A 27,744-nucleotide genomic window follows, 5' to 3' on the forward strand; every position below is an offset into this window, starting at 1 on the left:
TGTAAATAGCTGTTTGCAGTCTCCCTGGTGAACCAGAAAATACATTTGGTTGCCTTTTGCTGTCTTATCACAGGGGCTAGACATAAACTATCTGAAATCACAGAAAACTCATGTTTATCAACAGTTCTTAAAAATAATCCTTTTTTTCCATTTATTGCATTTGTTAATATTTTCAACTCTTAATTGTGCTACTGGAGTTCATGAGAAAGGTTAATCCACATCAGAAGTCTGGGGGCAAAGAAATAGTACTTTATGCAAAACAGTCCCAAGCATGTGCTAAAAATGTATCTGTGTAGTTTGGTCCTAAAACAAGGACTAAAATAAGGATTTCTGCCTTTTTCTATCTGGCATATGTATGTTTTGGCTTCATACACATATGGTTAATTTCCATTTGACTTTACTAAATATGTGGATGGGCTTCACCTGCTAAGCACAGCTTCAAGAGGGAGCAGCCAGATGTTGGTAGTGCTGCACAGAGTTAAAGGTGGGCAAGAGGGAAGTGGGAAAGGCATCCTGCAAGTCACAGCTCCTATTCATCACTCCTTCCCATGGAGGTAGGAGTGCTGCTGTGGCAAACATGAAACTAAGCACTGCATATTATTTTCAGACAGTTGTTCTAAAAAAGCAGAACATTTTGATTTAGTTGGGTTGGGTTTGATATAGGCACCAAGGGAACTATTTGGGTTTCCCCAGTATGAGGAGACGAAAATACATTTTTTATAATTTTTTCACTGATGTTTGGCCGCAGTCTGGCTCCCTTTATTGTCCTGGAATAGCTATAGCTATTAGTATGTTATTTGTTCCCTCTCCCTGTCAGAACTCTCCAGGCCATCTGGAATAAGCAGGAACAAAGAGCAGGGAGGCAGACTTTTAGCCCCAGGTCTGTCAGAGAGGACTCAGACAGTGAAGCAGAAGCTGTTAAAGTAACACCAACGTGCTGAACCTGTATTTGTGTCTGAACCTGACCTCTTTGTATGGACTTGGTTTTGCAACCACCTTGGGTCCTCTTTTTCCTGGGGTCTTCATTACACGTTTGTGGCCAGGGCAGGGTTAGCGCGTGGGCTGCCTTGGGGCTCACATCCTCTCACAACATGTGTGGGGACATCTGTGTGCAGCAGGAGGAGGCCAGGAGGCCTCACCTCCTGCCTATGAATGGCTAACTGGATCTTCCTCTCAATTACTTCACAGTGTTAGAGAAAATTTGTTGTTGAGCTTTTCAGAGCAATTACCTGAGATGGAGGCAGCACAGAAATCATGTAAATTTTCTCTATTAGTGAAAAATATAGTTTATTATGTTTATTGCTATCATACACAAAAAACATACTGGAAAATGTTTCACTGCAAAGTGAAATAAGAGATAAAGCATTAAAAACACTCATTACAGTGTAAAGTGTTAAGAAATGAAGTGTTGAAAAACACAACTGAAATGAGATTTAAGTATTTGTATTTAAATCTCTAAGATCTCATCAAAGAGAGTAACACATGATAGAGAAGCTTCCTACATTTTCTTAAAGCATCAGAGTTTTTCAGAGTTCTTGAGTATATGTGTATGAAGTTGCATTGCAAGCAAAGGAGGAAAGAATATATAAGATCAATTTAATTATTATTCATTTATCCAAATATTAATACAGCAGTATATTAATTAATAATCTGATTTTCCTCTAACAACCTTTTTCCACAGCACATACTTTGCTCACAGACTGGACTGCAAGGACAATGTGGTACTGCTGAGACTTCACTCTGGTGAAGACCAGCTTCTGTGCAGCATAGTGTGCTGTTTGCAGACAGTTCAGCTTTTAAACAAAATTAAATATGGTGGTTGAGAAATTCTGCTTTGACTGTGAAATGTACTGAAATAACATTAAAAGTTTTATTAAACTGAAAAGGGAGCTCCTTTTGTGCACTGCCTGCTATAGGACTCTTTAGTACCCTGGTTGAGTCTGTGTGGGCACAGCTTATTTGATGTGCAGAAAACACTGCATTTCTTGTTGGGAGTCCTTCTAAGCCCACACTGCTCATATGCAGCAGGTGTCCTGGCAGGACAGGTGTGCCTGTGTATTGCTTTGATACACGTGACTGTCTACAGGATGTTTTTTTAATTTCTTTTTGTTTTGTTCATTTTTGTTCACATGTTTTTCATTTGGATGATTATATTTTGAAGAATAGACTCATTCTTGAAGCCTTGTCTTTTACTTCTGTAGGTGGCTGTGAGAGAATACTTCAGTTGTAAATGGAGAGAATGTGATATGAAATTCATCATGAGGCAATAAACAAAAACTTGATAATATAATTAAATGTGCCTCTGCAATAGATATTTTCTGGCTGTGAGTGGAGTTCAGCTCTGAACCCTTATGCAGTGACCTCATTAGTTATGCTGGTAGAGACTGCAGTAGGACTAGCAACAAGTCTTCAAACAGGGCAAATTAAAACAAATTCCACATCTTAGTAATTGAAGCCTCTGCAATTTGAGAGTTCTAGAAAATTGCTTCTCAGTTTCATCCTTTCTAAAGCTTGAAATATTTTTTTTCTCTTCTGGTGATTTTTAGTTTTCAATTCGGAAAATTTTGAATCTTTTTTCCTTAGGTTTTTAATGGAAGTTGAAATTGCAGGATATTTTTTATGCTTTTGAACAACCTGAATTTATCTGTGGCTAATCATGAATTACTGGGAAATAAGATATAGAGCTTTTTTTGTGCATGGCTTATTGCTTAACTGCTGTTTTCTTTGCCATTTTGATAAGGGAGTTCATAGGAATTATTCTGCAGATTTCATTGTTAAAAATGTTTGTGATAAAGAATTAACTGTTCAAGTGTTTGTTTATGAGTAAATATTAGCAAGAAACTTGCCCAATTTATGTAAAATAATTGTAATTAATTTAAAAAGTTCCCAAACCAAAATATATCTTATGTTTCTAAATGTATATATTAAGAAACATGACTAAACTCTTATTTTTATAGGGCCATAAGTAACTCCCCACAGGTCTCCATGAGGCAAGAGGTTATCTGACATGTATAGGAAGTGAAGGCAAAGCTAAACTAGAAATTTTATGTTAGAAGATGCATGAAGGATGGAATGTATGAGTGGAAAAAACTGAAAATGGTTTGTAAATGATAGGGTGTCTTTTCTGTCATCTGGCTTTTATATTTCATAATTCTGCAGAGGGAGTTCTCCAATACTAAAGACAAGTCCACCATGGGAGGGAAGGCTTTGAAGGGAGCCTCAGCTAAATTTTGGTGTCTTTCTTCCCAGTACCTCTCTTGATTCATTCAATTTGTGAATGAACTGTCGCATTAAGCCATTGATCAAAATGTGTGACCTCACTGACCAAAATGAGAGATATGGCTAGGCTACTATTAATTTAGGAATTCAATTTTAGATTGTACCTCCAATATCTCTTTCTATAAAATCCCATGGAAACAAATCTTTGAAATCTAGAGGGCCCTGTTCCTTCTAGTTTGTACTGCTCCAGCCCCTTGTGGGCCAGGTGCCTGGCAAACTAAAGGATGCCAATGAAGAAATTCTGACTTTGTTCTCATCCAGCATTATCTTATTTGCTTTAAAGTATTCGAGTCCAGTTGTTCAACAGTGATACACAGGCTCTGTGATGTGGCTGAGGGGAAAAAAAGTCAGTATCACAAACTGCTCTAAAATAATTTAGGAAAAGAGGAAATGAAGCAATTCCAGCTCCGGGATGAGTATACTTAAAAGCTTTTGTCCTTGCATTAAAAATTATAAATAGAAAAATGCATATTTTCAGCACCTTGATGTTCTAGAGGATTTGGAATATACTTATTTGTTTGTTGATTAAAGCTTGCAAAGCAGTGGGGACCTATATTTTAGCTGAAGAAAACATTTAGATCTCCTTTTCACTTCCAACAGGTGAACAGTTTAGCTGAGGTGTGGCTTTAAACCTGAACGTGCAGAAATACCATGCTGACATCTTTAGCCTTCCTTGGTTTCTTCACAGTTCATTGAGACTTATGCCAGGAGATGGGATTAATTCAATGGCAGAGACTGTGGTCAAGCCCCTTGGGACAAATCAAGCTGAAGAGGCATTGGTTTCTCTGCAAGTTGTTCTGCACATCACAGCAGTGCTGCAAGCAGCCCTGGACCACAAAGGTGTTTTGGGGTAAAATACAACACAGAGGAATGAGAGCCTGGGGGCTTCTGCATGTGGGATCATGACTGCTTTACCTTGACAAAGTCGAGTCAGGTTTGAGGGCATTTGGCCATTTAAAAGTGCCCTCAAACCTGGCTCAACTCAAAGTAAAGCAGTCATGATCTCACATGCAGAGATCATGACTGTGGCTGTGGCTCACAGTAGGAGAACAGATAGTAAGAGGTGGAGGGAAGAAGTTTGGAAGTAGCTGATTGCTCTGCATTCTTATCTGCAGCAAGGCTGTAGGATTTTTCTTACTAATCCTTTTTCAGTTTTTCCTGGGCATCTTGTGAAGTGTGAAGGAAAATGTACACAGTAAATTAACTCTGGGAATGAATCTGTGGTGCTGGCATAATTAATTTTATGTTGCATCACTTGAGCTGTAAACAACAGCACAAGCAGCTGGTAAATGATTCTGTTTCTCTTGCATATAAGAAAGTTGCAGATAGCAATTTTCCTGGCTTATTTGTTCCTTCTTCTTCACTGTACTTAGATGGTGTTAAAGGGTTTCTGCAGATCAGGTATGGCTCTGGATTTTTCACACTTTCCCCCAAGTAAATATAAGTTCATAGAAACAAATCTTTCAGTCTATTTGGGTATATTTTGGCAAATCTTCTATCAAAAGGCTCTTTTGAATTCTAGCATGTAACTCCTTCCCCATTCCTGAATAATCTCTATATTGCTCTATATTTATAGTTTTTTCCTGGTACTTGGAATTCAAGAGCATTTTCTGCACTGCATCTGAGTGCTAAAGTTTGAGTGCTGTGGAGGAGCCTTTTGTTTTGGTGAAAAGGAAAAACAAATGCCAAAAGTTTGCTAAATAGAGGTCTGGTTTTGCAGGAAATTTTAGTAAGGATAACTGCAGAAGAAACTTTCCTACTAACTTGAGACTCTCACTCATCTTTTCATCTTATTACATTGTCTGAATCTGTAGGCAGAAGGGCTGATACTCTGCAAGATATGGCACACCTGAGCTGTTAGGAGAAATCTGCTGTAATTGGATGTATTAATGGCAAAGTTAGTGCTGGTTGTAAGACAGTATTTCTGTTGTAACTGTGTTTTCTTCTGCCTTTCCCTCTCCCTGAAATGAGTGCCTTAGTACCTTTGACTTCTAGTTGTATATGTGCATTTGTGGATAGAGCTTATTTGTGGAAAAACATGCCTACAGTTGTAAAGCATCAGCATTACCCACTTCCCTTACAATTCTGTGAAGCAGAACTGCCCTCCTGCAGTGTTCTGTCACATTCAGTTACAATGCCTCACTACAAACCATAAAATGGAATGGCAAATTCACATCTACATTTGTAAAAGACCATCCCTGCATAATTTCTAATTCCAGCTGCTTGATCCTGCTCTCCTGGTGCCCTGAACTCGGAGGGATGGCTGGAAGCTCTGTACTGCACAGTTCTTGATGCAAGAGTCTGTGCCAGCAGGCTGACAAGAAAAAAGCTAGGGCATCTGAGATTTCATGGTCTAACTCTGAATTCAAAACCTATTAATGATTTGTTACAGATAATTGCAAACCCCATCTTTTAGTTGTATTTATATCTACGAAATATTCTGTTACCTAACAGATATGAAAACTTTGTGTTCTTTGGGAATTTTTAATATGGTATAAAAAGGTATGTATAGTTGTTTATGTAATATTTCTTACACTGCTTGTGTGGTTTGCACATAGAAAATATTTTGGGATATTATTAGTCTTGTAGCAGTGTACAGGATGGTCATGGAGGAGTCTTTAGCCTCCCATGGGGCTCTGTGTTGTTTGAAAAGTCAGGGAGAGAAGGTATGAGAAGAAGGCATAGAAAGGCAGTATTGTGATTTCACTGTGATGTTAGACTAGATTTTAATATACATACATGTAAACAATGTTCAAGGCCACATCCTTTTGTGAATTGTGAAAGGTCTGGAAAATGAAGTAAAATCTTGCATCTTCACCTGTGACTTTTTCTGAAGACCACCTCAGTTAATCACTTCTAAAACTATTTTCCTTACTCTTACAAGTTGCAGTGGAAGATGAATGGGCATCTGCTTTGCATTTCAGTATTCTCAGTCTTTGCAAAATTCTTTTCACAGGTCCAGTTTCACATTTTTTTTTTCTTTTTGGTTCCTTTTCTTATCTGTCATAGAATATTATCCTTGCCAATGAAGATAGCATTGCAAAACCATAAAATACCCAGGCAGTTACAATGGGAAAGTTACAAAAAAAGCCCCATTCTAACAAAAAATATGCTTTAGTAGTGCTCATTCAAAATATGTTTCTTTATTGGTATATTTGGATATTCTGTGTGAAAGTACACAAAGGAGTTAAATGTATAGGTTGTATTTAAAAAGCTGTTAAGTTTAATGACATAAACTTAAAATGCAGATGTTAAAATGGAGATGGAACCCTATATGGAAAATACTGTACAAATACTTGTATCAGTCCCACCAGCTGTCAATATACTTTTGGATCAATTTTTGAAGTAACTTTTTCCCTTCAGTTAAGAATAAATAAATTAAATAGACTAAGAATCTTACTAAAAAAAACAAAACCAAACCAAAACAACCCACAGTAAAATAGACCAACCCCCCAAAAAACCCTCCACAAACTGAACTAAAAAAATCAACAAAATTTAACTTAAGTTGAAACAAGTTCCATGGCCATCTTAAATAGCTGCAATATTTCAGTTTACTTTGGCAGGTTTATACCAACCTATCTGCCTGGGATTCCATATATTTGACTTTTCTGCATGAAGCCTACTGACTTCTGTGGGAACAATATAAATTATATGAAAGGCATTTCAAACACCAAGTCATATAAAGCACCACAAGTCCATACAGATAGGGATTCCAGTAGTTTTCTTGCATCCCTAAGACTGCTTTTTTATAACTAAAAATATTTATTTTTGAGTTGTTTCTTCTGTTTACCAGTACAGCTCTTCTTATTCACTCTCTAATTCTGTCCTTCCCCATGCTGCACTTACTGTCAGCACTCAATATTAAAGCATTATAAATTTGGAGAAGTCTTCTGTGAGAAAGTCCATTGGATTGATTAGGCAATTTTTAATGTATTGGAGCATGGAATATTTATATCTCAAAAAACACTAAACATAGCTAATGTAATGTTGCAAAAGTTGCTCCTTTTCATCTCATGTTCTCTTTCTTATAAAACCATCTTGAGTCTAAATGTGGCCTAGAAACCTGTTCCATCTAACATGAAAATGCATTGTTGGAACAAGTTTTCTGATCTAGGTGTAAATGACACAAGCAATGAAGTGCAGTGGGAAGACAGGGAAAGACACGGCTTGTGCTTGTCCAAGAGGAAGACACAAGACTTGTGTTATATGGTGAGAGTAACACTTATACGTGTCTGTTGGCATGCCCTGTGTGTACACCCAAAAAAGAGAAATATTTGATACCTTATTAGTAACCAAAATATTTTTTTAAATAGAATTCTGCTCCTAAATATTTCTGTCTTTCTCTATTTATGTATTCACCTTACAGTAACTTTCAGTGTTCTAAAAAAATAAAGTTTGAATTAGCCAAGGTCCCAAGGTGGTCTTGTCCTCTTGCCTTGTATCTGTTGCTCCACTCTTGCTTCACTCTACTTTACCACTGCTTGTGACCTATGACTACTTCTACTCTTCCATATACATTGTCCCTTAAAATACAGGATCTATTTATTGTATCACTGGCTCCAGACTGAATGTGTTTGGCAGATCACTAAATGCTACTAAAACCTCTTGGGCATGAAAGGCAGAAGAGCCTAGATCCAGAGCATAGTCCAGGACAGAAGCAAATAACAGTGTCAGGCTTGTAGTGCCAGGCCTCTGAGAACAAGAACTGAGAGCCACTTCCATTAAATTGATTTGGCAAGTCTGCAAGGATATGTTTGTCTTGATACTGGATCTGCTGCTCTTCTGTATGAACTTCAAAAATGTTTGAATTCCTCTGCTTCTGAATTCTTTAAATTATCTTGATGATGCATTAATTCCAGGCAGGCCTTCTGTGAAAATTTGTGTTGATAAAGTTCTTTTAAGATGTGAAGAGGAATATGATGTAATTATGATTATATGTTATCCTGTTTATTTGATTGGTCTCTCATTCTTTGCTTTTTTTAAGCTAAGTTCTTGTTCTTCATTTATGAAGTACTTTCCATTGTGACAATTTTCAAAGCAATATTAAGAGTATTCTTACGTAATTCAAGCTACATTTGAGATATAATAAAAATCATAATGTTGCTCAGCTTTCTTGACTTCTTCATGAACAGATATACTCTGATGTGTAATAGGTTGGACTTAAAAAACTAGAAGATAGCTGCACTCCCCAAAGGGCAGCCAGACTTGTGTAGTGTTATGTGTACCTTCTACAGAGAATTGGCCACAAAAAGTGTATCATGATAAAATAAAAATGTGCAGAAAATATTTTGCCATTATGTAGTTTTTAAATGGCTAAGAAATAATGAACAAGGTTTATAGTCATCCTGCTTGAAAAATAAGGAATTAATTGTTTTTCAGAGGGATTATGCTTTACTATTTTTATGCTTTGTCTTTTGTTATATCCTTCCAATACTATAATCAAGTTCATGACACTTTGCTTTAGGCAAGTAAATCTAATGTCTTCAGTCTGAGGCTCCTCTGGAATTCTGAAGTAAAATTGAATAGCTGCCCAATCAGAGGTGTCTTTCACTTCTTTGGTGGCAAATCCAAAGTGAGATTGAAAGCAAATCTGCTGGTGCTTTCCATCAGTCTCTTTCCATGCTGGTGTCCAGTCCTAGAGCTAAAGGAGATGAATCCTATCAGGAGTTATTCCCTGGCCCCTTTGACAAGGTACAGCACGTTACCTGAAGCAGGAAAATCCCTGTTGTCTCAGTCTGCCTCTCCTTTCAGCCTGTTCTAAAGAAAGGTGTGTTGATTTTTTTCCCCTTCCTTATCTGGGGCTAAATATGTCACCAGTATAGGTACTAAAACTACCAGAATTCACGTCATACAATGAGCTAGAGTTCATTAACAAACTCACATCACAAAGTTTTAAGTGGGCTCCCTGAAGAGCTGTGCAGGCTATTGACTATTGATCTGTTTAGCTCATTTCAGAATGTTGGAAGAATTGCCTAAAAGTGAAAGAAGCTAAACCTGTTTTTTGTGATGGCTGAAAGTAGAAAGGAACTATTAGTCATTGATTCCTTGTATAGTTTTTGAGTAGTTGTTATAGGATTCAATAAAAAAGTATTACAAGAAAGTTACAGTAAAAGAAGAAATAAGTGTATTGCTAAAGAACCAGATCATTACTTTGAAAGGATATGTCTCTTCTCTCTGGGTTACAAGTTTAACTTATGCAGGCAATACTGTTGATATAACTATTTTTGTAGAAAACATGAGCTGCTGATGGTCAGAATTTTGCCCATGAAATGAGAATGATAAACAGGTCACCATTACAGAGACAAGGGATTAAAACTTGGATAATTGTCAAGAAGCAATCACTGTCAGGGAGCTGCTTTTTTTGTTTGTGCGGGCTGTGACATTTGACATTGTTATTTTCAAAGTAGTTATTAGAACTGCTAAAATAACTATTAAAACTTGCATGTGATACCCAAGTGAGCAATCAAACAATGTGAGAGGACAATGAGACGTTCTGTGTTTAGATGTGAAGCCCCCAGTGGGCTACATTGAATAACTAATCCTTGGCTGTAGAAACAGAGAGCCTGTCCAGTAGGAAGAGAGGGAAACCTTCATGATTAGCAATTGTCTCTGTTTCTGGAGCACCATATCAAACCCTGGGGTGGTAGTTCCAGGAGGATATCAGTAGGGAGTGTTCATCTAATTGGGGCAGAGGACTAGAGTGATTTCACAAAATCAACTATTGTAGTTTAGCAAATCATCCCTAAGCATTTTCCTTAACAATTTCCAGTCCCTCCTCGCCTTGGGATGTATTTGTGTTGCAGGATGTATTTATTTTCCTTTTGTTTTCCTCTTTAACAGAGAAAATATATTGTATCACTGGGACAATGTCTGGATTGATGTTGATTTCCATTGCTAGCAATTTGGAAACAGGTATCCTTCTCCCTTTTCTGATTTTTTTTTTTCTGAAGATGAATGTTAAATTCCATTTGAACATTAATCTTAATGTCTTCAAACTGTGTTTCTATGTTCAAGCTCTCATCTGTGTTATTCGGGAGAGCATATTATTTGTTAACAGGGATACCCTATACCTTTTATGTCAATGTGAACCTCCCTGACCTCAAAAGCAACAACTCATTTCTTCTGAACAAAATAAGGATCAGAAATATGCCTAAAGGTGAAATCCCATAAATAATAAACTACTGGCTTCCGTCCTTTTGTCAACAAAATGTATAAAGATGCCCTTTCTTTTGACTTTATAAAGTCAAGTTATTACAATTCAGTTTGTGCTCTCTTGTTTCCATGGAAACAGTCAGTCTAATTTTAGGAAATACTCTTCACTCCTACTATTCAGTTAAGTGTGACATAAATTTATGTAGTACCTCTGGTGTCTCTTGCACTGTCATCAACAAAACTCTCTGTTGGAGACGGTGTACACATCAGATAAGGAGAATGCAAGCGAAAGTTTCCTAAAAAAAAAAAAAAAAACAAAACCCAACAAGTGAAAAAACAACAAAAATTTAAAAAAACCCACAAAACCCAACAACCCCAGAAATTTACACTGTGTCATCTTCGTGTTGTACCTCTGTGTTAGATTAAACATACTGTCACTGGATTTGTCTGAAATTGTATTAATGGAAGAAAGAGTCTAGAAAGGAGTGGGTTATATTTAACTCAGATATGTAGCAGATTTCTTCCTTCTGGATACTTAAATTTTAAAATAATTAAAATACACATTATCACATGCACATGTAAAAATAAAGTAGAAAAGCATATAAGAAAAGAGGTGGAGAGACAGTGCTGTTCAATTTCTAATGACTGTGTTTATAATAAAGATGAAGCTACCTAATAATATGAAATGTCACCTATAAAGCCCAGGGTGTCTCTATTAAATCAATAGTGCCAGTGTGTTGCATACAACACACAAAGGAGTAAAAATGAGGTGAAATCTCATATCTCGGCTGCCAGTAGAGTATCAGCAATGGAACAGAACCATCTAACTCATGGTCACACCCAGGAGCAAAACCTTTGCTTCTACTCAGTGGGGACTGTCAGAGCATCAGGAGTTCTCAGGAAAATTGTGCTTCCAAAGATTAGGGGGACATGAGAGAGGTTTAAGTATTCCAGCTTTAAGAATGGCTGTGTCTCATGATTTAAGCCAAGTAAGGGTTCTAGAAACATATCTGTGCTTTAGCACAACCAATGATATCCAGGCCATTGCACTAGGAAGTGTATAGAATAGGTCTAAAGTTCTTACCATTGAGATGTATTGAGAACAAAATTATCTATATTGATGAATTTAAAAGGAACAGATGTCATCTGCACAAAATATTATTCAAGGAGACTTAGTGCTATGAAGAATAACATTATTTAGTGCCATAAAGAGCCAGTTATTGCCTCTGGTAATTGTAGGGGGCCTAAAGAAATTAGTGTGGGCACAGTGTTTGCTGGTTTTTGGTTGTGGCTGAGCTCCAAACAACTCTGAGAACCCTGAGTGTACTTACCAAGGGTGACTTATTTCAGGCAGTAAACAAATGTTCATTATATCAGTGCATACCTGTGTGCAATCAAGCTTTGTCATTACTTCTCTAACAATAAAATACTGTAGAAATAAAATCACAGACAATAGATTGTTAATTGTCATGTCCTTAACCTAATAACATTATTGTGGAGCTAGCAATGTTTGTCTTCTTTCTTGTTCTCTTATTTTTAATTGTATTATGACCTAAGAGGAATTTTAATGAATTGAATGTGTGTGTTTGTGTTTTCTTTCAGCTTTGGTCTTGAAATGTTATACTGCATACTGCATCTGTAAATATGAATGAGATACCTATAATATAGAAAGTAGCATCAAAGAACATGCAAATGGAAAAGTGTCTTCACAGAAAAAGTAATGCTGCTTTCTTTAAATTTGCTAATAAGGAATCTGGGATAACTTCCACAATATGTTTTGGAGAGTTAACACAGATACCAAAATACATGTAATAAATTATTCTTTTCCTTGAACTGATGTGAACAAAGTAGCTCATTTATATTTACATTCAAAAAACTGAGTAGCTGTAAAATATTTTATTTAGAGATTAATTTGCTCTTAATATTAAAGATATTAAATTTCCTGGTTGTAGAAGTAGGTTAAGCACTCAAGAAAGAGTAGTTCCCATTTAAGAGGAATCTGGCATGTTTTAAATATTTCACCATTTCACATGTTTTTATAAAATGTGGCAAAATATTTTGAGAGCAACATGACTCAAAGTAATTAGGCATCCCATACCCAGCTTAGCAATTCCTCTGGTTTGGAGAGACATGAAGTAGCATGTGTGTTATGGCCATTGTTCTATACTAAGGCCATGTCTTTGATATTTCTTCTAGAGCTACCACATAACCAGGTTTTAAAACTAATTTTTTGCAGTTTTTCTGTTTCTAGTTATGTATGTCTGTTGGCAATGAATCTCTTCCTCCTTTGTGCTTGTGCTCCAGCAGGCACAATTTTTCTGTTCATGTCAGGAGACCTGTTGCGGTGCTTTAATTTGTGATTTGTGAAATACATCTTGTTAGGAACAGAAAAGGCTACCCCCAGAAGAGTACAGTTGGTGACAGTGCAAGCAAGACAAAGGAATTGGCAGCAGAACAACACACTGCTGGGAAAGCATCTGTGCTGTGCTTTCAAAAGTAGTGTGGGGAGGGAAGCAAGAACAGTGTGAGAGAAGCTGTAGCTCCTGGCTTATACCTCATACAGGCTCAAAATAAAAAAAAAAATTAAAACACTACTAATAGTTTCAATTAATTTACTCAGGTTTATTATTTTTTTCTATTTTGACAGGGTTAAGAGGAACTGATTCTTTCTGAGGGCTGCCAGAGATGTGCTCAGGTGCTCGTTGAAGTCTCTAGACCACCTGCTAAAAAGCCTTGGTTGTGTCCTGACCCACCCTGTGTTGCCTTCTGTTGCTCTTCTGACCAGCCATACCCCTCTCTGAAGTATATATATATATAACTCTCAGCAAGACATAGCTGGATGTTTGATCTATTCTGGTGCCTTCATGCCTTTTGATGCTTCCTGACAGCAGTAATGGAAGCTACATCCCCTAAATTGATGTGTTAGCTGAAAGAGTCAGGGCTGTTTGCTTTTTTGTCTAAAACCTTTATATGTGTGGTGGGTTACACTGGAAGAGGGCTTATGTGGCTTTGAAAGCTCCTGGCTTCCCAAAGGGCAGTATGTCAGATGGGGCTCAGAGAGGGCCTTGGTCTCTGTGATGGCACAGCACACTCAGAGGAATGCTTCTTATCCCAATACTTATGTGAAGTTCAGCATGGAGTGGCCCCATTTGTACTGTCAGCTTTACAAGTGAAAGGCAGGAGTAGAGACTGTAATGAAACCAGAAAACAGCCCTGTGGCTTTTGGCTGTCATACAGAGGCATCTATGGAAGGACTATTTTACAGCCTCCACCCACCTTCCTCAGCCTGGTCCTTTGGCTTCTGCAAAAGATGCCCAAAAAAACCCAACCCAACCACTCTCCCAGTCCCCACAAATTTATTTGAAACCAAGCTGTAAATATTTTTCAGAGAAGAAAAATTGGTGAAACCTGGTGGTAATTTAAGTTTTTAGGCTTTTCTTGGCTTTATTTAACATGAAATGGTGTATGGTCAGAGCTGAATCTGGAAGATTTCCCTCTTAATTTAAAACCCCTAAATTTCTTCTGTTGCCTAAGCTGACAATGGAAAAAGCCAGATTTGCTGTATGTTCTTATAGCTAACAATAACAAAATTGAGAGCAAAATTAAAAGCTGAAGAATATATCATAAATTAGAATATATCATAAATTACAGGTTTTTTGTATTTGTTTAACAAGTGCATGGTTAAATCCAAAGTTACCTGTCATTTATGTATAAAATACTAGACCATTTTACTATATTTTTTTTCCTCAGTAAGTTGTGCTGCAGCTTTTGACATATGTTTAATGTTTCCAGAGGAATAATGCAATCAATTTTACAAAAAGAAACGTGCATCAAGCTCAAAAAGCATGAAACGGCATAGTAGTGGACTAGACAAAATGCCTGGCATCAAGTGCTGTTATCATCAGGGCACACAGCTCACGGTCACTCTTGCCTGGTTTACAGACCTAAAAGTATTTCCATGTTAGCTGTAGAAGTTTCTTAGCAAATTCTGTTAAGGATCAGAGAAACTGTTTGCAGAACAAGGATCTTACTGTATTTGCAATATCACCCTGGTAAATTTTTTGTTGCCATCAAAGCAAAAGCCAGTAGCTCCTCTGGAGCTCTCCCCATCACTAAGCACTCATGATGTTCACGGAGCTCATGGGCTGATGCTGAGATGGTGCAAACCCTCAGCTCCTCCACAAGGCTCCCAGCCTCGGTGCCAAAAAAGATGTAAACTATGACATTTTATGTTGAAGGACTGCAGCTCAGCAGACATCAGTCTGATTCTGCTGGAGGGGTTAAGGAGATGTGTGTTTCTGGTAGATATTTAAGGTAATTTTGTTATACCTGTACATGGACTTGTATTTGGAAACATGAAGTGTTGCTGTCCGTGCTGACCTTGCCCTGTACATACTAAGATAAATAATACATGCAAGATGTTATCATAATTTGAAAGGCTCTTCTTTAAATACCAAGTTCTGTTGGATGCTTTTTTCCAAGCTATCAAACATCTACAAAAACAAAAAGATTTTAATATGTGTATTTCTTGTCTTTGCATGTAAACAAACACATACTTTTAAATTATGCTTTGGTAGTGTTTTGATTATGTAACAAATTAATAGTGTGGCATGTGATAAACAAAGACAATCATGGTAACTGTGGTGTCCCTTTCAGCTAATTTCCCAGCAAGATTTGTTTTCAGCTGGAAGGTTGGCATTCAGCTTTCATCACAGTTGTCCTGTTGCTACAGGATGTTTTATATGAGAGCTGACATGTAGAGAAGCCAGCTTCTACTTTGCCTTTCAGCAATCTTCTTAATCTGTGGGGGAAACAGATGCAGTTTTAATCCTTTTTATCTATTCATGGCAAAGTGACAGTGCATATTATGTAGGTGAAAGGGAGAATAAAGTCTTAATGTATTTATTTAGTTTTTTTGCATGTGGTTGGTTTTTTTACTTTGTTTTTTTTTTTAATAACTCCAAATAGACTACTGAAAAAGACTACTGGTTTTGACAGTCTTTATCACTTAAAGTATTTTTAAAGCAGATTCTTCAGTTCCCTGGATTAAATCAAATAGATTTGTCTGAAAATGTATGTGTCATGGAAATGATTCTGTGATCCTGTTGTGTATTGGAGTGAGTATGTACATGATGTCTATTTACTACTGCAGTAGGAACTGTGCACACATTTAGCACATTGTCTCTGATATGAACCTCTAGTGATTAATTGGTGGGGTTTTTTTATTGTCATTGTTTTGTTGTTGTTGGGGTTTTTTTTTTTTTTTTTTTTTTTTTTTTGATTTAAGTTGGTTTTACTTTTTTACTTTACTGGTAAAGCTTGATCTCATATTTCTTACTTAAATGGCACAGATAATATCTGCCCTGTGATCTTTTCCATGGCAAGATGGGTTGGTTTCCAAGTTGTTAGACAATTTCATGCAAGAATGTGAAGTTCTAATCCTTGCTTTTCAGAGTGGAGAAACTATTTCATATACATCTTTTGTTGTGGAAAAACTAGCTTATGTAAGAATCATTCTCAGTGTGTAGATCTTAGTAGATAGATTCAGACAGAAAATGCAAAGTCCTACCTCTGGCTGACCAGCCAGCAATACATCTTAAGAAAAGACTCTACTACAGCCCTCAGAAATGTACTTCAAAAACAACATCAAAGTGAGCCAGAAAGAAGCCTTAATATTTTTAGGGTTTATTTTTACATGAAATATTGGAAAACCCTAAGTGTGTGAATCAGATTATTGAATAAGCTATTTGGAAAAAGATTCAGTAAAGTGTTTTTTGAATTAAATAGGAATAGGTTTGGGTTTTTTCCTCTTACAGTATCCATGTAGAGAATCTGCTCTTCCATAGCAACACAGAAGATCTGCTCTGTGTTGAGGCTTCCACAGTTTGCACGTGGAGGGCCTTCAGACTGCTGAGAAATTGGTAGGAAAACTTTTGGAAACCCGCTCTCATTACTGGGTATTTGTTCCATTAACAGTAGAAGCAAAGAGAAAAGTTCCTCAATTAGTGGTTTAGCATATGCTAATGACTCTAAATTGGGAGGCTGTGCTTTATGAATTCTTTTGTGGAAAATAAATTTTCCCAGTTTTTTACTAAAGAAAGGGTATTGGTTCTGTTAAAGTATATTTTTAGGTTGTAGACACTACGCTGCATTTTAAAAAGTGTCCCATGGAAAGATTGTTCTATTTAATCTCAGAATTTGTCTCCTTACTTTGATGCTTTAACTAAAAAAACTTTGATCCTTTTTAGAACTAAAAGCCTATGTAAAGGTGAAAAGCAAAACTCTGGATTTCCTGGAAGCCCTACTAGTCTAGGGGTTTTGTGGAGTTTTGGTGGTTTTTTTGTTTGGGGGTTTTTGGGGGTTTTTCCGGTGGTGGTGGTTTGTTTTGAGGTAATGTTTTCATTAGCCCCCAGCCAGTCATATGGACATGAATAAAACTCAGGTTCAGTGACGTTGCCATAATGGAAAATAGATTAGGGTTTCAGAATGAAATATGCCATGAAGCAAGAGGGGAAAATTTTCTTTTTACCAGATTCCCTGTCTGAAAAAAAAAATTTTGAAAACCAGTTCTTTTGAGGGAAGTATCTGTGATGTTGTCCTAAAGACCACAGAACTAGAATATCCACAGAAAAGTGCTATGGAAATGCAGAGATACTATACAACAATAACAAATAAAGCAAGATTTCTTAGAATATGGCAATGTTGGAACCAGCAGAGAAGTTTTTTGTTTCTGGTTTCAGGATTCGTGCATGTATGTGTTTGAGAGACAAACATTAAAGGGTTTTAAATATATATTTATATTTCTCTTTTGTTATAATTAAAATCCAGGATAACACTAGCTTAGGATCCTATATACTTCTCTAAACTAGTGTTAAGCTGCTTTTTGCAAATAATGACATTTATAAATTTCTATTTGCATAGCTACAAAAAACTGAAATACATAAAAAGTATTTCTTCTGTTCATGTATTCATTTCAATTCAAAACAACATTACATAGCTTAAAAACTCAAAAAAAAAATATTTACTTGCTACAATAGTAGTGCAATTTGTCAGTTGCAAGATGAATTTCACAATTTCCTGTTTCCAGCATGTTAAGATATCGAAATCCCAAATTGCAGAATTTGTATTAGATAAGAATACTTTGCATTCTCTATGATAGACAGACATGAAATAGGAAAACTTTCACAATTTTAAAATTTTAGAATGATGTAAATGACTCTACTCCAAAGGGTCAAGTCCACAAAAAGAGGAAGAAAGCTGCATTCCTATCTCTTTGATGGAAGTGGGGGAAATGATGTAGCATTGACTCTACAAATTTATAGAGGAGCAAAGGCAGAAAGATGCTTTAATATAATTTCTGAAAGCTTGAGAAAAGCCAAATGTGATTTTCAACTACTCTTTGATGAGTCAAAGGTCCTAAGCTATCCCAGTTGACCTAGAAAGAGAAATGTGGGCTTGACATTGGTTGGTAATAAATAAAGAAAAAATGGGAGAAGAATCTTTACGTGTGTGTGTATGAAGTGAATCTTGCTGTTCATCTTCTCACCAGACCATAGGATACCGTTAGCATCCTTCTCCTCAGTCAGTGGATTTTGTAGGTGAAGAACAGTTTTTTTTCTTTTCTCTCAAAAACACAGAAACTAAAACACACAGAGAAATCTTGTTTTGGTTTGGTAATGCAAATGAAGAAAAGGAGAGGGGCAAACCAGAACTGAATTTAAAGAGTCAGCATTTTAAATTAAATTATTCTCCCTCAGCTTCACTCCCCCAGTGTTCTGGCACCACAGCTGACATTTTCTAGTTAGATTATCAAAACTCTTAATATCTGCAACAGCACTGTTGGTGCTGGAATGCATCTGTGCAGTGAAGATTAAGTAAAACAACACATTTTAGCCCCGTGGAGCCACAAGCTGCAGCCAGCTCCAGTGTGGATCTGCTCAGGTTGTGCTCCAGGAGATCCCCAGCACGGGGACCCTGCTGTTCTGAAATGGGAGGTAGAAAGAGAACCTGTGCTCAAGGCCTTGCTGAGCTATCCCAAAGCCAGGTACTTTGGATTTCCTCACCAATGAGTGGCAGTGGATAGCTTGAGGTTTTGGGGTGTTAGATGAGACTGGCAGTGCTTGTTTTGCAATTTAGGCTGCAACATCCCTGTATGGGTTTGCCTGAGTTAGAAGAAGCATATTCTGTGTTCGTTGTACCTCTGTTGCTCTGTGTGCTTTGTTTTCCAAAATAATTGTGTGGTGCATTGTACTTCAAAAGCTAAAGTCAGAGCTGTGAAATGCATTTGTTCCATGGGAGAAGCAGTAGATCGTGTCTCAAAATATTTGTTTTCTTTATATACAAGTGATAAAATGAATAAAAAAAGGCATGTGTGTTAATTTGAAAGCTACATATAATAACTGAAGAAAGGAAGGCCAGAGGTTTTCTCCACATAATAACCTTTTATGAAAGTCAATGTGGATTTATCTGGAAAAAAAGTGAATAGGAAAGTTAGAGTTTGACCAAAACAATGTTATTAATATTGTTATCATTGATAATCTTATTAATCCTGGAAAGCTTTTATTAATGCAATATTGAAGTGAATGTCCAGTTACTAGTTTTGAATTTCTATTGTCCTTTTCCCATGCTTGGGAATAATTTTCCACATGTGAGATTGCTACGTGCAGTCATTTACCTTAAAATGAACTGATTAGGGAAGTGGAGTTCATGCAAGAGAGACACACTCTCCAAAGAGCACTGGTGTGTTTTGTTTTCTCCCTTACTCATTCTGGTGAAGCAGAGGAAGTCTGTGTTCTGTCACAGAAATATATCTTTCTTTCATAAGTGCTATATAGGCACAAGGAAGATGTGAGAATTGTCTCAATTACTCATAATTTGTGTCTTAGAATAATTTAATATCTTGCTGCAAACATCAGCATTTGGGGAAAAAAGCAAGCCTTTGGTTTCCTTCCCCCTCCCCCATCCCTGTTTTTTTTCCTTTATCTATTTCAAACACTCATCCTTCATCTCATCCATTAAATCTCTTTGGGAAATGCCCTGTATTTGCTCCCTGGCAGAAAAATCATCAGAGTTGTGTTCATGTTATATGAAGATTAGAATTTTGCAGCTGACTGAACATGAGAGCAAATTCACTATTTATATTAATTAGTTATAGTTTTCCCAAAATAATTTCACAGAAATTGATCCTAAACCTACACAATAATGTGCAGCTCTCCATGGAGTTATACTGATAAATATTTTAAAAAGAAAATCCTAAAAGGTGTCAAACATCAACATTAACAGTTTTCTTGCATGCATGGTAGAAAAAGCAATACATTCCAAGGTATGTCTATAAGTCAGGTTGAAGAGATTAATTGCACAGGTTTTAGGAGAAAAAGAATTCTAAGCTTTGAATTATCCACTATTCTCTTAATTGTGCTTCAGCTGAAGTCAGTGAATCTAAGTGAGCTGCCAATGCAATTAAGGGGAGTTGAATTAAGCCTGTCTGCTGCCAGCCCTAGCTGGGAAAGGGAAATGTGCATAAGCAGAGAAAGAAGTCAAAATCCTTCCTTTGATAGTCTTTTCAGAGTCTGTGATCTGCTATTTCAATAGTGGGAGAGAGAGATCACTTCTAAAGGGTGGCAGAGTATATCTTAGTAAATGGGCAAAACCCTGTAATTGTACACACCATCAAAGCCAGCAGATAATGCAGCTGAAGCACCCTGTATCTGCTGATGTGGACAGTGAGAAATGGAGAGTTTCAGAATAAGAGCAAAGCTAGCAGGCTGTGTAAAAACTGTTATTTTTGTGCTGGCTATTGTATTTGCCATGGGGAAAGTTGACTGTGAACTTAGTGTTGGAATGTGTCGGTTTACCTGTTGCAATGAAGGGGCACATTCAGTCTGACCTTGGATGGTAGAGTTAATGTGTCATTATACTCGTTTTATCAATGCCCTTCTTTCTTGAGGCTTTTTCTGAGGCTTGATTTCTTCTTGCTGTTTTCCCTTGCTATTTAATGTCTCATTAGTATTGGCTACCAGTCTAAGAGAAGCAATACCCAAATGAGTTGTGCTGGGGAAGGGCTTGGCTGTTTCTCTGCTTTCATTTCCAAGACCTTTTTGTTGCCTGTTTCTTTATCTCAGATTATTGAAAGTTATCAGAAAGATGTTTACAATTCTCTTTCACTATCACTGATGGATTCCTTCAGCTTTAGAGAGAAATATATTTTAAAAAACCCCAACCCAACAAAACAAACAATGTAGGTGTTTATGGCTGGTTTCTCTTGATTGTAACATTAAAGAGCATTCAAAGCAACAGAAATAAATGATGAGGAATTACAATTAACTTACAGTTTTTTGCACTTGTAGTGTTGAAACAGTCTCCATATCTCTGTAAATCAGCCAATTGCTGAAAGCCCAGGAGAGTGATAGAGCTTCAGAACAATTGCATGTTAGAGCATCAGCATATTTCTAATTATTTTTCTAAATCACAGAAGACTAGGCATTTTAGGTAGTGAAAAATTACATGCCATTGATTCCCTTGCTTTTTTTTTTTGCTTTCTCCCATATTTTTTTCTTTGCAAAAAGTGGCAGCCTTTCTGCTGCCACTAGGTCAATTACAGGATCTGAAATGCAGTTTTCCTGAATACTCCTCTTCTTTCCAGTGGAGAGGCTATCCCTTATTTCAAACAGAAGACTTGTGCTCCCACATTATTGTGGCAGAATCCTTGTGCATGGCTTTTTAGCTTTTTTTTTTTAGCCATTAGCTTTGTCATATTCTGACTCATAAATCAGTCATGGGGCAAAGGAGAAAGAAACAGGTTGTAAGTTTTCCTTACATAGTGCACTGTGAATCTCGCTTTCTGATGTTGAAAAAAATATATATATGTTCTATAGCAGGATTTGGTCATCTCCGGGTATAAAGACATAATTTCTGTGCTTTGGACCTGGTATGTTCTGGTGGCCTGAATCATGTTCCTGCTCTGATGCTCATTGTTATGGCTAAGGGAATGAGCAGTGCTGTCATCCCAGTTAGCTGGGGAAGAAGCTTAGGTCTGATGTTCAGCTTCTGACACCTGATCAGTTAAATCAGTTCAGAACAACCGAGATGCTGCCTGCTGGGCCAGGGCTGCAGAGGCTGCTGCTATTTTAAGAAGACACACGGTACATTTAGCATACTGATGGCAGCACTGCAACTGGCAGGAAGTCAAGTGATCTCTTCTAGGAAAAGCAGTTTCAGGTACAGAAACCAGCACATCTACATTCTTTGTAGCCTTTATTTTGCATAACAATGATATTGGAAACTTTCACTGAAGTCCTAAAGTTAATGCAGGTCATGGGGATCCATGGGGGTGGGGGGGATGGTTTGTGTGAGCTAGACATTAATCCCTTAATGGTATTAATTAAACCTGAGCAGGTGTGATATTCAGGCTGTGCTGGCATTTAGTACCACACCTGCTGTAAAAGACTACAAGGTGGTGTTAATTGGTACCACTTTTTCAGACTCACTTCGCTTCTCTGCAATGTTAGCAGAGTTAGATACATTCTTCCTTTTAGCTAACACAGTGTTCACTGTTTTGGGAAAATACAAAAAATAACCTACATGGGGGGATTTTCTTGGATTCTGCTTTAACTTGTTTTTTTCCTGATGGAGAACAAGAATGTTGTGGGTCTTACAGCATGCCACCTAATGTCTCTAACAAACAGACTGAGACTGTTAATGAATATGGATAGAACTAAATGATTATTCTACTGTTAATTAGACCTCCACTTTCTCACATGATCACTGCAGAGCCAAATCAGGTAATTCAGCTGCCTGAATCTCTCATTTGCAGGAGATTTGCAGGATTTGGGACAACCTGGGTTTAATTAGCTAAATGACAACACCTGTAGTTGCAGAAGGTAATCATTGTATAGAAATAATGAGCATGCGCAGTAAACCCTCCCTTAACCAACATTCAGAGTAGCCCCTGAGGTGAAGGGGAGGATATGGTTTGCAACTTGCATCTACCTTTTCATTTCTTGAAAAAAACCAAATGTCCAAATAGTAACCAATTACTGTAAAATAGGAGAAAGGCAGACAAAAGCCCTCCACTGTTGCAGGGAATCATTATGGCTGTTTTACCTTCTTACAAACATAGCTACAGCAAAGGTATTTGGTCTGATCTTCTTTTTGAAGCCCAAGCCATTCTGTGTGAAAGAAAAGCTTGCACAACTTTTGGAAATCTTTCTGTCTTGAGGTGCTTTGAGGGAGAGGCCGTTATAATTTTTTTATCTGCAATGGAAGCAAAAATTATAAATACATCTGTAGGTAGGAAACCATTATTCCATTTGACTGTGCCATCTCTTGGCATATGCCCCCAGAGTGTGTAGTACTTGTCTGTTGGAAGAGCTCTGCTGTTAAAAAATATGTTAAAGACAAGCTCCAGGTAGAATCAGAACTATTTTTGAGTATAGTAGTTGGAGACTGGTACTTATGCAATTTAAGCACCATTGCTGGCATGCTGCTTATCTGCTGATCTATGAACAGGAAAGGGTGACAGTGTCAAAGAGCCTTTGCCTTAAATCTAACAGAGTGGTGCAAGAAGAGCAGATCTGGTATCTGGTACAAACCTCGCTGCTTCTAATCTGTTCTCTAATTCATACAATTAGGGAGACAGAGGCTTAGGAGAAATGGCATATGTAATGAAGCACAGAAGATGGGAGGGAAAGAAATGGGACAAATTCTTTGTGGGAACTAGACTGATGTAGCAGTAGATGTTTTATTCATTAAAAAAAGGAACAAAAGTTATGGCAGTAGAGAGTTATGGCAGCCTTGGGAAGGGAAAGGAAGAAAGTAAGAGATGCTTTTTATCCCTGCTGTTCTCTTCTATATCCTAGAAGCATTATTTGCTACCTGGATCCCTGCTCATCTTCCCAAGCTTCCCTCTGTTCCCCATGAGATCTTGTTCTGCAGAGCATTCTTGAGGCAGGAGAAAGCAGTTCTGCTGCCAAGTGTGCTCAAAGAAACCCTGTTGTCCCTTTCATCCCAGCTCATGTCCCAGTCTTGCCGCTTCTAGCAAAATACCGTATGTCCTCATGTCTGAGAATAAGAATGGTTGTTCAATATGACTCTTGTGGTAAAATCAGAATTTTGTGCCATATATATTATGTATGTAACTTTGAACTCCTGCAAAATGTAATAATCAAATCATAATTCAGCAAATAATTCAAAATTCAAGGACCATCTTAATTCTCTGCTTACAGAATCTATTAAATGGGTGATGCAGATGCCCTTGAAGATCCATGTGCTGCATTTCAATCAAGACCAAGCAGAAGTGAAACTCAGGCCTAAATCAGGTAAGTCATCACTCTTTAGGTTTTATGCAACATTGTAGCTCTGCTTTAATGTTAAACCATATGCTTACAAACCACTTCTCAAATACCCAAGGACTCAAGTAATCATGCATATGTTTTCAGATTAGTATTTTAGGAAAACTGACAATTTTTTATGTGCTTAAAATGGGATGTCAGCAAATAAAAGTAGAAGAAAAATGGTTAACTATTCCAATAGTAAACAACATGTAAAAATCATCTTTCATAATTTACCAGGCAGAAACTGAGGTAAAAATACAAAGCTAAGGTCTTGCTACTAAGATATTTTATATATACAAATGCTTCAGCTGTGATTATTGTCCTGTTAAAGAGAGTTAAAACTCTTTGTTTCTAGAGTCATTTAATATGACTGCTGTCACATTAGAGTGTTTCTGTTCAGTAATTTTTGTGGAATTTCTTGACAATATTATGGATTTTGTCAAAAGTGAAGTGAATCTACTAAAATAATGCATACTAAAATAATATTTTAAATGTAACTAGTTCAGGCTAATGATGAATTAGTAAAGTTTATTAATTATTAGTCTTTAATTTGGTTATATCACCTTTTAATAAATTTATAACTCTTTTAATTCATTTCACTGTAAGTAGGAATATAGATAGAAATACATAGAAATCCAGAAAAGTATCAACAGGAAGACATTGCAACCAGCAGTAATCTCAAAAGTTTAGACAATTTATCTGGGGGATTGTTATAGTCTGAGGAACTGCAGGATGGAATTGTTCCTGCTTCAGTGCTCTCAAGATTAATGAAGGAAATTCCACTGCTCTTTTCCACTTCCTGTGATGGTAGTTACTTGTGAGCATATAATAGGAGATAGGTTTGAATCACAGATCTGTATTTCAAAAATCTTGGTCTTGCTCAAAATTTAGTTCTACTTCTGCTACACAAAGGAGTAGATAAAGTTATAGTGGCTTTCAGCTTTGTCATAAAGGTGAAAAAGCTGAATTTAATGGAGGAAATTTCTTTTGAATGTGCCTGGAGTAATTTTTATTAATTTAGGAAAATCTTTCTTATTTAAGGTTTTTAAGGTAAGGAAAAAAGGTACAGTAAGTTCAGCTAGGTGACCATGTAATATCACATTACTTTTCTCAGCAAAGTATAATTCTCATTTTTGAAGAAACTTGTCCTTGTTTAATTATTTTTAAATTAATCCTTTTTTAGGAATTTATGCAGTCCTTACTGAATCACAGCAAGGAGCTATACATGCTGCTTTACTAGGCTGCCATGATGCCCTTGTGGCTGTGTTGATGTTTTGCTCTTCTCCATTCCAACTCACACCTTATGCTGTGCCATTCCAGCATGGTCGCTTTTGTGTTTTGTCAATCTTTGCTGTTTAGGTAAATTTAGAAGTTTCTAGGATATCCACAGGGTTTCATTGCTGCTAATTATTATGAGGTAATCCTGCAGCACATTCCAGCTGTCATGTGGTACAGGTTTGTGGCAATTTTTTTCTGAAGAGAATAAAATTGATCAGCTCAAATGAGGTGTTACAAGAGTGTGTGTTCTCAAAATGCCTACTGGGATTAAGGGCTTAACTTGGATGTACAAAGTCTCTGTACTCAAATGCTGGTACCAATGAATCCTAAACTCTTTATTCTACTGTTTTTTTCAAAGCTAAAGGAGCTTGCTGCCATGGGTATCCAGCTTATTTGAGCTACTTTGGAACAGAAACTTAAATGCAAATAAACACGCATACAGATTTTAATAAAGTATGTCATAGAAATATGTCACTTGCAAAGAAAGTGGAATCCTACAATCCAAGGGACAACAGAATGTTTGATTGCTGTATCTTCTTTTAATTGTACACTCAAGAGTGTGCTATAATTACAGTAAAGGTTCAAGAGCTTTTAATTCATAAGTACTTATGTTTATGTAAACCAAATGATAGTTAAACCATATTTATTATTTCATTTCTAACCTATGAACAAATGTAATGCCGTTTGGAGATCAGTGATGTTTTCTCACCTTTTTATTAGTGTATAAAGGGAATACTTGACAATGAGGAAAATATTTCTTGGTACTCTTGTTTTTCTCTTTTGCATTTGAGGATAACATAGATCAGGGATTTGGAACAAAATGTGTGTGTTTCACATGCATTACCCTGTAGGTTAGCAGTGTGAAAAATTGATTGAATGCTGTTCAGTATTCTATATGAGAGTAAAAGCATATCCTGTGCAATGTTTTCTATAAAAGCTGGATGAAGTGTCTATAGATTACTTACCACATTATGAAGTGTATTTGAAACTTCTGTTCTTTGGTGATTGCCTCCGTAATGGGGTCAAACAACTCCAGCTTTGCTGAGCAGTTGTCTCCTTGGTAAACAATGATTCTTCTAGGTAACACATTCTTTACTGAAAAGTAGCTGTTTATTTTACAGGAGCTGTAGTTTTTTTGCAGAGGAAACCATATAACCTTAGGAGTGGTGGAGGCTGAAACACTAGTGATGTCTGTATAGAATTGACACTTTACAGGCTGCGGAGTAAAAAAAACCAGCAGCAACAGAATAGGTTGAAATTTGAGAAGGAACAAACATTTTATGAGTTTCAAAATTAAAATCTTTATATGAAATTGTTTCACATGTGGTGCAACAGATCACACTTCTACCATTTTTATTCTGAACAAATTTGGTCTCTGTTTGGGGACCAGAGTTCTCTCTAAGGTTTATACAACTCGTCACTTCTTTCATCCTGTGCAAATACTCATCAGATTAAGTCTTTTTGGAAGAACATCCTCTCTCATTCAAAAAGCAAGTATAAATACGGAGTTCCATCTTCATCATGCCCAAGTAGAGGAATGAAAATTAAGGGCAAACCAAAGCTCTTTCACATATTTTAGAATATGGCAAACCAAAGCTCTTTCACATATTTTAGAAGCTTTAATGTAGTATTTACAAGCAGGGTTTCAAGGACATTTCCAGGAACAGCTATATGGATAAAGGTAGAGTCACAACAAGTGTTCACAGTTGTTGATAATGCTCATAAAAGGCCATAGTTCTTGTATCTTTTCCTAAACATTTTTTCCATCTAGTGACAGGCTTTGGATTATACTGGCATTTTGGCAGTTGAACTGAGTAATAAGATAAAAATAAGTGAGCTATTTAATAACACAAATATTGAAGACCAGAGAAAATTTGAGATGGATCTTTGTTTCTAATAAAAAATTACAAAGTCAAATAAATTCTTGCATTAACAGTAAGGAGGAGGAGCAAAAGAAGAAACCTAAAGTCAAACTAATTTGGTTGTGATGGTCATATTCTATTTTCCCATGCTGTGGGAGTTATTAGTCCTTACAAATGTTCAGCCCAATGAGCAGTGTGCATCTCAGCCCATTTTTCGAACTGCAATATGTACTGATTTAAAAAGTGAGAAGAAAGACCCAAACAGTAGACTGGGGAGCAGCTGCTGTTGTAAGGGGAAAGATGGGGAAGTCAGAAAAGAGCAAATGAATAATGAAGTGGAAAACAATTATACGCATGTATTAAAATGTTTTAGTTGTGGCCTTCCCAGGAACCTGGGTGTTTTCTGAGCAGAAAGAAAATGATGGATTAGATGAAAAATCCAACCTATGTCTAGGAGTCACCCCCCATGTGAACAGAGCTGTTATCCCTGACTGGGGACATTTCTGCTCTGTGGTGGTTGTACAGAGAGGCAATGTTGCCTCTCTGTGCAACCTAGAATGAATTATTTCCCCCTTTTTTTCTTTTGGCCAATGGGTGGACAAGACAGTAAAAAATACACATTCTGTGGACTGTAGTTAGAGCTGTGTAAATAACTAAGTAAAGTTATTGCCTCAGCCTCTAATTCCCTTTTGGGCTTAACCTTTCAAAGCAAAATTGCCGCTTGTTTGTTCTCTCAAGGCTTTTAAGTTGTTCAACAAAGTATGAAATGACTGCAAAGTAGTAATGAATAAGTGATCCTTTTGGCTTTTGCTCAATCTTCTGGCATAAAGAAATTTTGGTTC

Source organism: Lonchura striata, chromosome 9, assembly GCF_050655825.1.
Source record: "Lonchura striata isolate lonStrDom1 chromosome 9, ASM5065582v1, whole genome shotgun sequence".
NCBI lineage: Eukaryota > Metazoa > Chordata > Aves > Passeriformes > Estrildidae > Lonchura > Lonchura striata.